Here is a 14,827-nt window from a genome sequence, read left to right on the forward strand (position 1 = left end):
GTGTTGAAGCCACAACATTTACAATTTGAGTACGACTTTTGTCAACGTGACACATTTTTACTGATTGGCCGTGTCGGGTGGTGGAGGGTTACGACACATTTATAAATAACGCGATCTAAACCCAAAAACGTTGATTATGAATAACATTGGTCGCGAAAGCCTACGTGTTATACCATATCTTTCCTTAAAAAAACGACTGATGAGAAGACATACGAACACGAGTGTGCATCCAAACACGACTGTATATACAGAGGTGTGCATTCACACACGAGTGTGCATGTGTTTCTACGAGTTTTAACGTTAATATACTTGCAGAACAATAAAGACCTGCTATGTTAAAGATGACTGATCGTTCCTTATTGCTACAATGTTCATAGCGAACACGTGTGGAGGCGAGTTTCAGGTGAAGCATCTCCGTCACACAAGTTTACCCTTACCTGGCAGCATCGTGGCAGTCCGCTGGTCACACTCACTACGTCACACTCACGAGCTGTAGGGGCGGGGCTCTGTCTGCTCAGTGGCGCTGTTTTCATTCATTTAGCACCACGAGCGGGGAGTCTCATCCCTGTAGTTCCCTGTTGTGGTGGCGCATTCCTACCACGTTCCCCTAAATTCTTTGTACGACACAATATAAAATAATTTGTTTGTTCCAATACATAATCATACACGAGTACACATATACACTCCCATGTACACACACCCACACACGAGTGGACTTACACAGCGCTGTAGAAACATACACGAATGTGCAAACACACCGCTTCATACATCCACACACGGGTGCACATGCATACAAGTGCGCATACACACATGAGTGTGCATATACAGCAGTAGACGTACAAAGGGATTGCGTTCTACTACACGAACAAATGTGCAAACAAATTATTGTACATACCTATACACACATTCACGCATGTACATATCCACATAAACGAGTGTAAATAACAACAACCGCCATTCGCCACTAAGTGGCGGTGACGTCACCACGACGCTTGTGCCAGGCCATGTGCACCTTGAGGCCACGTGAATTGTTGAATGCCCGCTGACAGGAGGAGACGTTACTGTGTCTCGGTTAGACGTTAGTGAGAGTTGCTTTTTGGCGATTGGAGCCAGACATCCACGCAGCTTAAAGGGTACCTTTAACTCTCAACAACACCCGCGACTGTTCCTCTGCTCTGAAGAATCAATCACATGGAGCAGATAAACTCTCCACAGCGCCACGCACACACGGTTAAGAAGCCATTCAATTTCTCTGCGTGTGTGAAGGAATTTGCATGGAAATCACATCTTCACAGGCACCAGAAAACAAACTCGGGTGAGAAGCCATTCAATTGCGCTGTGTGTGGGAAGGCATTTGTACAGAAATCACATCTTCACAGTCACCAGAAAACACACACGGGCGAGAAGCCATTCAATTGTTCTCCGTTGGAGAGAACACGGTCATCACCCCGAAACAAGCATGAGAAGATCAGCAATGATAGGGAAGTGAAATCAAAAGGTGAGAAACAAAGTGCTGCAATGAGTCCCGAAAAAAATGCATCTTTTGAACCTATGCAGGTGGATCCATAGAGTTGCGTGGATGTAGTGGATGTAACGAGTCCTGACGACAATTCCTACTTCGACCCCATGCATTTGGATCCTGCGAGATGGCTGGATGTACTGAGCCCTGACGACAATTCTTATTTCGACCGCATGCATGTTGATAATGAGAAATGGCTGCTGGAGTGGCTGGATAATCAAAGTATTGAGTACTTCTGTTAAAGTCCTGGCATGTGCACGTTTGTGTCTCTGTTAGATCAATTTATTAGGTGCAATTGATTATATCAGTGATTTCCAGCACTACTCCAAGATAGTGTAATTATTTTAATAAAAACAATTTGATTGCCCTGTGTGTTGGAAGCATTTTCACGGTCAGCAACATTTCACAGGCATCATCATATTGTAGAAGGTGGCATGTGTTGTCATCTTCTCACAACAATTTTAAACTATGGACGAATGGCTTCAAGCGAAAAGGACGTCAAAGGGGAAATCGACGTTTACGTGTTTGATTTTAAGAATATATTTTAACTGTTTGATCATGCGTATTAATAAAGATTTCGATACGAGTATTAACGTGAGTTTTCTTGCAGATTAATAAAGACCTGATTTGTTTTTAAAGATGACTGATCGCACGTTATTGCTCTCACATCTTTCCTTAAAAAAACACGGACGAGAAGACATACACACACGAGTGTGCATCCAAACACGACTGTATATACAGCGGTGTGCATTCACACACGAGTGTGCATGTGTTTCTACGAGTTTTAACGTTGATATACTTGCAAAACAATAAAGAACTGCTATGTTAAAAATGACTGATCGTCCCTTATTGCTACAATGTTCATAGCGAACACGTGTGGAGGCGAGTTTCAGGTGAAGCATCTCCATCACACAAGTTTACCCTTACCTGGCAGCATCGTGGCAGTCCGCTGGTCACACTCACTACGTCACACTCACGAGCTGTAGGGGCGGGGCTCTGTCTGCTCAGTGGCGCTGTTTTCATTCATTTAGCACCACGAGCGGGGAGTCTCATCCCTGTAGTTCCCTGTTGTGTTGGCGCATTCCTACCACGTTGCCCCTCAATTCTTTGTACGACACAATATAAAAATAATGTGTTTGTTCCAATACATAATCATACACGAGTACACATATACACCCCCATGTACACACCCACACACGAGTGGACATACACAGCGCGGTAGAAACATACACGAATGTGCATACACACTGCTTCATACATATGTAGTAGGTTCGAATTAGGTGCACACACACGCAACTTGGAGGCAACACTATTTATTAAACGGTAAATAATATAACACTCTACATGAGGTGGTGACCACCTTCCTCAACTCACTAACACTCTGGAGCACGACACAGACTGGACCAGGCAGGCAACGGCCTGCCTGGCCCAGGACGACGACTCGGGACTTGACGACCGAAGATGTCTTCACCTTGGAGTACAGTACAACAGCAGCCTCGCTCTGCGTTCACACCACGCTTATATTTGGTTTGGCGTGGCTGGCTCTCTTCAGGCCACGCCTCCCTTCCCAGGACACGCCTCACTTCCCCCACCTCTGGGAGGGTCCGGATCCCTCCACCACGTGACCCCCCAGGCACCCCCTTGGGGCCCCCAGCCTTCGTACGGGCCGACACAGTAGTGACCTTTCTCTGTCACTACATCACCCCCCCCTGTATAAACACACAGCCGTCCCCGGCTGTAACACAACTGTGAAACATCGAAAAGGTGTGCCTCCGAACCAACAACATCAATAAATGACCGGCGACCGATAAGAAATACAATCACGTAATATATACAGAATCGACGAGGGTAAAAGGGAACCGCATAGAAAACGGGGAATTAACAACAATTATACATGAAAACTGGCTAACCCACTTACGCTCCAGCACAGCCCCCCCACCCGTTAGAATCACGCATGCAATGACAGTCACCCGTTAGCACCCCCCCGCCTTTCCGACGTGGCGTCACAACCAGTAGCACGCGTCGGCCATATCGGGGGGGAATTTCCATGTTACCACCCCACCGCCTTTCCGACGCGGCGTCACAACCAGCAGCACGCGTCGGCCATATCGGGGGGGAATTTCCATGTTACCACCCCACCGCCTTTCCGACGCGGCGTCACAACCAGTAACACACGTCGGCCATATCGGGGGGAGAATTTCCATGTTACCACCCCACCGCCTTTCCGACGCGGCGTCACAACCAGCAGCACGCGTCGGCCATATCGGTGGGATTTTAACCCAGTCTCTCTCCAAGACTCGCATCGCAGCATATAGCTGTACCGACCGAGCTGAGACGACCCAGTCTCTCTCCAAGACTCGCATCGCAGCATATAGCTGTACCGACCGAGCTGAGACGAGCCAGTCTCTCTCGAAGACTCGCATCGCAGCATATAACTGTACCGACCGAGCTGAGACGACCCAACGTTCACTCATTGCACAACATGCACCCTAACAACTGAGGGATACAGTCCCAACGTAACAGGACAACTCCACCTGAACCTTACGAATCTCCAGCCCACTGTTTCAACGCACCTCGGAGTGTCTCACTCTCCGGGCCGTCAGGTCAAGCCATCAGACACAGCATGATGGGACCACACTCTCTGAGCCATGTGAGCGCACAGCCCACTTGGCTAGACAAGCCACGGAGTGTCTCGATCTCCGGGCTGTCAGGTCAAGCTGTCAGACAGCATGACGGGACCACACTCTCTGAGCCATGTGAGCGCACAGCCCACTAGGCTAGACAAGCCACGGAGTGTCTCGATCTCCGGGCTGTCAGGTCAAGCTGTCAGACAGCATGACGGGACCACACTCTCTGAGCCATGTGAGCGCACAGCCCACTAGGCTAGACAAGCCACGGAGTGTCTCGATCTCCGGGCTGTCAGGTCAAGCCGTCAGCCATTGCATGACGGGACCACACTCTCAGAGCCATGTGAGCGCACAGCCCACTAGGCTAGACATACCACGGAGTGTTTCAATCTCCGGGCTGTCAGGTCAAGCCGTCAGCCATTGCATGACGGGACCACACTCTCCGAGCCCTGTGAGCGCACAGCCCACTAGGCTAGACATGCCACGGAGTGTTTCAATCTCCGGGCTGTCAGGTCAAGCCGTCAGCCATTGCATGACGGGACCACACTCTCCGAGCCCTGTGAGCGCACACAGCCCACTAGGCTAGACATACCACGGAGTGTTTCAATCTCCGGGCTGTCAGGTCAAGCCGTCAGCCATTGCATGACGGGACCACAACGTTCATGTTAGACACGCAACACTCACTGGGCCATCCTGGTCAGGACCTGCGCCCCAAGATAGGTGACAGCCAGCAGCACAATTCCAAATCCCTGGCCGCATGTCACCATCGCAATTTAACACCATCACAACACATACAATTTGAATTATGATCCCCCACAGAACTGATCCAATGCCGAACAGGTACGCACAATTTGTGACGATCCCGAATATTCAATGGGTCACAACAATACACCTCACATCCCGTATCCGTACACATCATCTCCGAGACTCGCATTGCAGCATGCAGCTGTACCAACCGAGTGGAGAGCAACGCAATTTGACGGCAATTAACGGAAACGGACCCCCGATCCATGTAGAACACAAGGAGCATTCTCGCACAAAAGACATCATCTGTGCAACAACGGACAGGAACCAACCAGTGAGTTTGAAACGAATCGAACCTGTCATTTCAAAATCTCCTTCAACATTAACCATGGGACTCAGGGCATTCGAATTTTGAGAGCAATAAAACTATACACAAACCCCAAGAATCGCCAAATTGATTAATACAGTATATGCAGTATATGAAATTCGTACAGTGAATCATTTGGCGCAATGCTCCATCCAGTCCCCACATGGCAACACACACAATCAATACTCCAGACAATCCGTACATAGTAAATAATCACAAGCAAGTACCCAACAGTCCCTACACTGTTAACAATTCCAAGCAAAGCTCCATACGGTCTGTACCTTGGCAACAATGACGATCAAAGTTTCTTACAGTTACACGTGACAATCACGAGCGAAACTCCATACAGTATACACAATAACAATGGCGATTTCGCAACAAAACGATGTAACAACACGAGTCGTTAACACGGCAACCTACAGCATATCAACGGAGCTCGGGACACCAACAACGAATTAATCATTAACTACACCCAGAAGATACCGATCTCGACGCCGTATTTAACCGTCCGCGAGGAACACAAAACCGGAGAGTCAAACTGAAAAAGTCCCTCCCAGCAGTGTCTCCAACGTCGAAACCCTCTCTTCAATCACGGGCCCCTCTCGCTCTCACCACCGATGCCCTCCCCCGCTCTTCTTACTTCAATGTGGGGAGGGAGGCCCGTAATCACAGGGCTGCAGCGGCGCGCCGCCAGGCCGGCGCAACACACAAGGCGCAAAAGGCGGGAACGCCGCCATCGCGAAAACACTGCCGCGGTGAAAATGGCGGGAACGCCGCTGTGGGAAGTGCGGGAACGCCCACACGTTGAAATGGCGGGAACGCCGCCACGTTGAAGTGGCGGGAAACGCCGGCACGTTGAAGTGGCGGGAAACCCCCGGCATGGTGCAAATGGCGGGAACGCCGCCGCAGTGAAATGCAGGAACGCCGGCACCGCCGAAACGGCGCGAACGCCACAGCTGCGTCATCTTGCAATTTCGCCACTCACCAACACCCGGCCACTCCCTTGCCACCAGCAGCTGGTCGAGTTGACGAGCGACGTCGCTCCAACTCGCCGTCGATGGCGACCAGCCCGGGCTCGCAGCCTCCTCCCATGCAGGCTGCAGTCGCCCATCCCCCGGGCACATCACCGAGGCCCCAGACTCCGTGGTCGTCGCAGGGAGAGGCCAGGTGCAACCCACACCGTCCATCCGCACCTCCGGTTGGGTCTTGCACTTCGCTGCCAGCTTTTACACCATGGCAGCGAAGGGTACAGCTTCTTCAAATTAATCAGCGAAAGTTCGATGACCACTTCTACACCAAATGTAGTAGGTTCGAATTAGGTGCACACACACGCAACTTGGAGGCAACACTATTTATTAAACGGTAAATAATATAACACTCTACATGAGGTGGTGACCACCTTCCTCAACTCACTAACACTCTGGAACACGACACAGACTGGACCAGGCAGGCAACGGCCTGCCTGGCCCAGGACGACGACTCGGGACTTGACGACCGAAGATGTCTTCACCTTGGAGTACAGTACAACAGCAGCCTCGCTCTGCGTTCACACCACGCTTATATTTGGTTTGGCGTGGCTGGCTCTCTTCAGGCCACGCCTCCCTTCCCAGGACACGCCTCACTTCCCCCACCTCTGGGAGGGTCCGGATCCCTCCACCACGTGACCCCCCAGGCACCCCCTTGGGGCCCCCAGCCTTCGTACGGGCCGACACAGTAGTGACCTTTCTCTGTCACTACACATACACACGGGTGCACATGCATACAAGTGCGCATACACACACGAGTGTACATACACAGCAGTGTACGTATAAAAACAGTAGTATACTTGGATAGCAGAATTTTGTGATTATTTTCACAGTTTAAGCTGACGATATGAATCTTAGATGCCCCACAACACTGAAGTACGTTATTCTAATGACAGAAAAGCATGCAATTCTAATTAAGTTTCTGTTTCAACTGCAAACGCTTGGAATTATTTATTTATTGCTACCCCTATCCCCTCCCTTTGATGCTGCTAATCCTGCATAATGCATGGGCATAAGTAGTACTAATCACACACCTGCATTTCCCATATCCCCTCCCTTTGATGCTGCTAATCCTGCATAATGCATGGGCATGAGTAGTACTAATCACATACCTGCATTTCCCATATCCCCTCACTTTGATGCTGCTAATCCTGCATAATGCATGGGCATAAGTAGTACTAATCACATACCTGCATTTCCCATATCCCCTCCCTTTGATGCTGCTAATCCTGCATAATGCATGGGCATGAGTAGTACTAATCACATACCTGCATTTCCCATATCCCCTCACTTTGATGCTGCTAATCCTGCATAATGCATGGGCATAAGTAGTACTAATCACATACCTGCATTTCCCATATCCCCTCCCTTTGATGCTGCTAATCCTGCATAATGCACGGGCATAAGTAATACTAATCACATACCTGCATTTCCCCTAAATATGCTAAATTCCTCTTGATTTGCAAATTATTTTGTCAAGGCGCCCTTCCCCCCTTTCCAACCCAGCTTAAATATACGCTCCAAGCATGGTGCTGTTTCATTCAGACGCTGTCTCCCCGACAGACCTGTTCTTCACCTGAGGACGGCTGCGTGCGTTGTGGCCGAAACGTCGTGAGAATTATTTTATTACGTTTATTTTTTTATTCTTTCCCTTCTACGTGACTTTACCGAAAGAACCAAGAAGATGAATCTCTGCAGTCACGAAAGCTTTCAATCGAAATTGTTGTTACCGCTCAGAGACCCGGCATCTCGTCTGGCGGCCGCCCGCAAGCGGACGTCCCCTTACTTCCAGACCCTCGCCGTGGCCGACTCGCAGCGCCAGCGCCCCGAGATGGGGCAAACGTCTCCAAGTCAGCAGCCTCTCACCACCGGTGTGACGGCTCAGAACTGGTTTCTACTGCATTGCACACAATACCCGCTTGACCACTTGATGTCCGATCACGGCCACGATGCACCACTCCGCTACTGCTTACACAATCATCTGGCTCGACCACCTCTATCCAATCAGAGCGGTCTACATCGGCCGCTTGTACTGCCACCCATGCACCCACCACTCGCTCTGCCTGCCTGTCGATTGCCTTCAACCCAATGGCTTTGAATACACCACACAATCTCATTGGCTCTGAGAGAGTAAGCAGACCTGAGATTAGTGCTTAGATGGGAGACTCCCTGGGAATACCGGGTGTTGTGGGCTTAGGCCACAAGGTGACTAGTCGAAGGCGTACATGGATGGATTCTTGATTCCATCTATCCTTGTCATTGAGGTGCATCCTCGTCGTATTCATGACGTTCTACTTGGTACCGTTTCCTCCCACATGCACCACTCAATGCAATTGGCCAAACATTCCAATGTAGCAGGAGCCTCCTGATAATGTATTGAGACTCAGTAAGGCTCTCCTGCTTGGTTTACACCACGCGAACGACTGCAACTGTTGATCGCGCAGCTCCCACCGCGACGATCCCCTCCACGCTGTCCGTGGCTCCCCCTCTCACCACAGCCTTGCCCAACCGCAAGGTGAGCTGTGCGACTGCTGCCAGTAGTTGGTCAGCCATCCCATCACCTCGCTCCACCCCTCCATGATTTGTAGCTGCTGTCGGTCACCCCCCCCCCCCCCCCTCGTTGCCGCCGCAGCTTCCTCTTCACCTACGGGGTTGTTGACCAGGACCCCGCCTCCCGGGGCTGACTGAAGGCGGGTCTCCCCTCGTCCTCTCCTTCGTCAAAGGTCGTCTCAGGTGGGTTCTTCCCTCGGTTATACCGTGACATGATGGTACCCCACTTCTGACACCAGTTGTATTGACCCCAGGAGACACGTTTCTTGTCATTGATCTTCATTGAAGGCACGAACACTTGACAGGCGAAGACCCCGGCTTCAGCAGCCCCGAGCCTCTCGTTTTCAACACGTTTTATCCTATGCGTGGCCATCCCTTCAACTGTGACCACGCCCCCTCTCTAGAACCTTCTCGATGGCTCTTGGTCCCTGATCCACACCTGCTCCCTTTTGTCACTTGGCCACAGCCTTATTCTCGATCCTTCTCGTAGACCGCAGATCGTTCACCCTGTTCATTAACCTGTCATTACACCCTGTGACAGCTAGTCCCCTGTACTGTCTTTACACATGCATCCATCCACCCAATCACAAAAAACTAACTTACCAACTCAATCATCCACTCACTGATCTATTCACTCACGCACCGACTCACTCAGAAATTCACTGACCAACCCACTCATTCAATTTCTCACCTACTCACCCACTCATGCACAGATGTACCCACTCACCCACTCCCTCACCTACTCACTCATACTCACGCAGCCACTCGCTCAACCACTCACTCACACTCTCTCATCCACCCATCATCACTCATTCACCCATTTATCTACTCAATAATTAACTCACAGACTCACTCACTCACAAACGCACGCAAAAAAAAACAACACGAACACGTAAACACACATACAAAAACAAAGACCCCCCCGTATAGCCTTAACAGATTGTTGGGGGCAAGTGCTGTTCATGAGCACCTACAGTATGAATACCAGCACAAAACACGAGAGGGTGGGTGGCCAGCACCACGCACGGCCGCCTTGGTCTCACTAGTGGCCATGTTTTCACACCATTATAGGTACTCATTTGAGACTACACTACACACTCACTCGCACAAACTTACTCTCACAAACTCACACACACACTCTCACAAACTCTTGCAAACTTTCTCACACTCAATGACTCATTCACATTTACACAAGCTCACTCTCACAAACTCACACACAAAGACATACATTCCGTGTATGGGATTTACCGTATAGCCTGAAGAAACTGTATGGGTAAGTGCTGTTAGAAATCACCTAGAGTTCAGTGTTCCTCACTGTACTCCAATAGGGTTCGGTGTTACTTACTGATGCTCCCATATAGTTCAGTGTGACTCACTGGAGCTCCCATAGGTTTCAGAATTACTCACACAAACATCCATACTCAGAGACCCATAGATTCCAACAGACATCAATAGACTCCAACACACACACACATAGACTCATACAGAGACCCATAGCCTCACACAGAGATACAGAGATCCATACATTCAAAGAGACCCAAAAACTCACACCGAAATCCATAGATTCGTACAGAGGCCAATAAGAATAAAAATAAAAAAGTATTTATTTTGTACTGAAGGAATCTAACGAGCAATAAAGATCTTTTTCACAGATGAGCAGTCAGGCGGGTCAAAATGTAACAACAAAAATAGAATACAAAACACGACAGGAGAGGTAAACAAATTATTTACAAATATACAAATGAAACTAAACAATTTTTTTATCTTACCACGGCTAAACCTCGAAACACCTAACCCTCTAAACCTATAACCCTCTAAACCCATAACCTTCTAAACCATAAAACTCTACCCTTAACCCTCTCATCCTCAAAACCGTAACTTTCTAAAACTCTCAATCCCTAACCTAAATCCCAAACCATCAAAACCCCAACCCTCTGAAACACCTAACCTTCTCTAAACCCGTATTACCCTAAAATACTAACCCTCTCAACATCTAACTCTTTAAACCCTCAACTCTCTAATCCCCTTAATAAAGGGTTTTGGGGGTAAGTTCATGTAAATGTCAATGCGTCATTACACCCACCACCACCCGACAGCCAATTAGTACATTTTATCACGTGACCAAAAAATTACAATTTGTTTCTACTTTAGAACACCGCTGTGTTGGAGACTAACAAAAAAAAAACCTTTTATTACAGATAATATTAAGTGTAGGTGTTAAACCCTCTCATCCCTGGCCCTCTAACCCCTTAACCCTTGAAAATCCTCAAATCCATAACCTTCTAAATCCCTAATTCCCTAAACACCCCGAAATATCTAAACTCATAAACCAATAACCTTATAAACGACTAAACTCCTAAACCTCTAACAACCGAAATCCATAAACCCTCGACACCTCTAAATACCTAACTTTCTAAACCCCCTAACCATCTAAACCCCTCACCATCTAAAACACGAACCCTCATAACACCTAACCCTCTAAACCCCTTTACCCTTAAAACTCTAACCCTCTAAACCCCTAACCCTCTAAACCCCGAACCCTCTAAACCCCTAACTATTTCAACCCCTAACCTTCTAAACCTTTAAAAAGCAACCCTCTAAACACCTAACCATCCAAACCCCTAACCTCAAACTCTAACCTTCTAAAATGCTAAATCCCCAACCTTCTAAATCCCATCTAAACTCCAATCCTCTAAACCAGAGGTCCCCAACCTCCGGGCCACGGACCGGTATCAGTCTGTGGCATGTTAGGAACCGGGCAGCAGAGCAGGTGAGCGGTGGGCGAGCGAGCGAAGCTTCATCTGTATTTACAGCCGCTCAACGCTCGCATTACTGTCTGAGCTCCGCCTCCTGTCAGATCAGCGGCGGCATTAGATTATCATAGGAGCGCGAACCCTACTGTAAACTGCGCATGCGAGGGATCGAGGTTGCACACTCCCTATGAGAAGTCAGAATCCGACACTTGTTTTTGTCCGCGCATGGCCCGCCCACTTCCGTCTGCGCCTCTTTCCCGCACTGCGCAGTTTTGGTAAGCTCACAAGCGAACCCTAGCCAAAATGAGTAAAAAACAAACATCGCTGCAGAGCTTCTTTGAAAAGGGAGAAAGACCCAATGGTGACCCCCCCCCCCCCTCCAGTCCGTGAAAAAATTGTCTTCCACGAAACCGGTCCCTGGTACCAAAAAGGTTGAGGACCGCTCCTCTTAACCACTCACCCTCTAAACCCCAAAACCACTAAAACCATAACCCTTTACAACCCTAACCCTCTCATACCATAATAAAGGTTTGTTGGGTTAGATTGTGTAAATATAAATGTGTCGTTAAACCCGCCACCATCCGACAATTAGTGAATCTTTATTTGAAGCTTTCGTGACTGCAGGAATCCATACTCTTTGGTTCTTTCGGTAAAGTCACGTAGTTAGAAATAAAATAAATCACGACGTTTCGATCGCAACACAAGCGGTCGTCATCAGGCAAAGGAGTCAGCCTCTAAAGGCAAACTGTTTATAAGGGTTTGGAATGGGCGTAGCCCAAGTGTATCAACAGCACCGGGAGCATGGGTGGTGCACAAGTGCCAATGCAGCAACAATGTCAATGCAGTGGGTGAGAGAGCTGCCGTGGCAAGAGGTTATATAGCTAAGAAAGGGGGGGAGGAGCAAGGAGGGAGAGAGAGGGGGGGGAGTGGGGTAGGGGGATGAGGGGGGGGTGCTGCGTGAGCGCTAAGGGGAAAGAGGACGTGAAGCTGGGGGGGGGGGGGGCGGGGGGGAAGTGGGCGGGGCTGCAAGTGGGAGGCTGGGAACGCTGGTGATGCAGGGGGAAATTAACTCGAAAAAATAGACGAGTACCCGGCAGATATGATGGAACCATGAACAGTAAAGGTTTTACCTGGTTAATAACATCCTTCCAATGATTGCTCAATTTGTATCCATCTTCTCGGTTGCAGTTATGTCTGTTTATAAATCTGGATGGCTTCATGAACAAACCTTTGATAGTAGCCCGAAGGTTTGCAGAGTACCTTGGTTTCGGAAGAAACAATATCATGCGAGCCCACAGCGTTATAACAATGGTCAGCCACGGCAAAGGTATTGGTTCTGCCGTGTTTCAGATCTCTCTTGTGTTCGCGAACACGGTCCGAGACATGTCGTTTCGTTTCCTCACTGTAGCTGCTACCGCAGGTACAAGTCAGTTTGTAGACTCCAGATGGGATTAGATCATGGATTAAGAAGGTAATCCACTTCGGCCAATCGTTTCCACTATCAACTCACCTACCTACAAACTGGCCCGTTTTCTGTCTGATACCTTGCTTCCATTCATGGGCAAGACTACCTCAGCAGTACGTAACTCAGCTCACTTGGTCTCTCTAATAAAGGGCATTTCACTGTCCCCAGATGATTTGCTTGTCAGCTTTGATGTTTCTCTGTTGTTCAAGGTTCATGTACCTGACACTTTAGCAATAATTTACGATTTAGTCCACCATGGACTGAATCTTGATGTACCTACTCTGGTTAGGCACTGCCTTACCAACACTTACTTCACCTGAAATGGTACTTTCTACAAACAAAATGAAGGTACCCCCATTGGTTCTCCATCATCACCAGTGATAGCGAATGTTTTCCTGGAGAAATTAGAAACAAATGCCATCCAGACATCCACCCTTCCTTGTGGAAGAGATATGTAGATGACACTTTCGTCATTTGGCCACATGGCCTGCCAGCATTGAACCAATTTCTCAACCACATCAATTCCATACACCCATCCATCAAATTCACCATGGCAGTGGAGAAGGATGGTAAGCTACCATTCCTGTATGTTTTGTTTGAGAAGAGACCTGACAGCTCGTTGGGACACTGTCTATAGGAAAGCCACCCACACATATTCCTTTCTGAAACCTGATTCCCACCACCATCCGGCACAGAACAATTCCCTCATCAAAATACTACACCATAGGGCCCACTGCATTTCCGACCAACACCACCTAGCCAGTGAACTGGAACACGTACACCAGGCCCTCAAGATGAATGGGTACTCGGACCGCATTATTCGCAAAGCTGTTTCTCTAACCATGGAGAAACAACCCCCTGAGAAGCCAATCAAAACCATCACGTTACCATACATAGCAGGTGTTACCAAAAAGATTTCCAAAATCTTAAACAAACACAAGATCCAGGTCCAATTCAATACAGTACACAAAATCCGTGATCTAATCCCATCTGGAGTCTACAAACTGATTTGTACCTGCGGTAGCAGTTACATTGGGGAAACGAAACGACATGTCTCGGACGGTGTTCGCGAACACAAGGGAGATCTGCAACACGGCAGAACCAATACCTCTGCAATGGCTGAAACATTGTTATAATGCTGTGAGCTCCCATGATATTGTTTCTTCCGAGACCAAGGTACTCTGCAAACCTTCGGGCTACTATCAAAGGTTTGTTCATGAAGCCATCCAGATATATAAGCATAGACATAACTTTAACCAAGAAGATGGATACAAATTGAGCAATCATTGGAAGGATGTTATTAACCAGGTAAAATCTTTACTGTTTATGGTTGTTCCATCATATCTGCCGGGTACTAGTTTATTTTTCTGAGTTAATTTCCCCCCGCATCCCCAGCGTTCCCAGCCTCCCACTTGCAGCCCCGCCCACTTCCCCCCCAGCTTCACGTCCTCTCTCTCGTTAGTGCTCACGCAGCGCCCCCTCATGCCCCCATCCCCCCCCCCCCCCTTGCTCCTCTCCTCTTTCTTACCTATATAACCTCTTGCCACAGCAGCTCTCGCCCACTCCATTGGCATTGTTGTTGCATGAGCATTGTTGCTGCATTGGCACTCGTGCACCGCCCATGCTCCTGGTGCTGTTGATAAACTTGGGCTACGCCCATCCCAAACCCTTATAAACTGTTTGCCTTTAAAGGCTGACCCCTTTGCTTGATGACGACCGCGTGTGTTGCGATCGAAACGTCGTGATTTGTTTTATTTCTAACTATGTGACTTTACCA

This window comes from Lampetra planeri, chromosome 82, assembly GCF_965212315.1.
Source record: "Lampetra planeri chromosome 82, kcLamPlan1.2.h2, whole genome shotgun sequence".
Classification (NCBI taxonomy): Eukaryota; Metazoa; Chordata; class Hyperoartia; order Petromyzontiformes; family Petromyzontidae; genus Lampetra; species Lampetra planeri.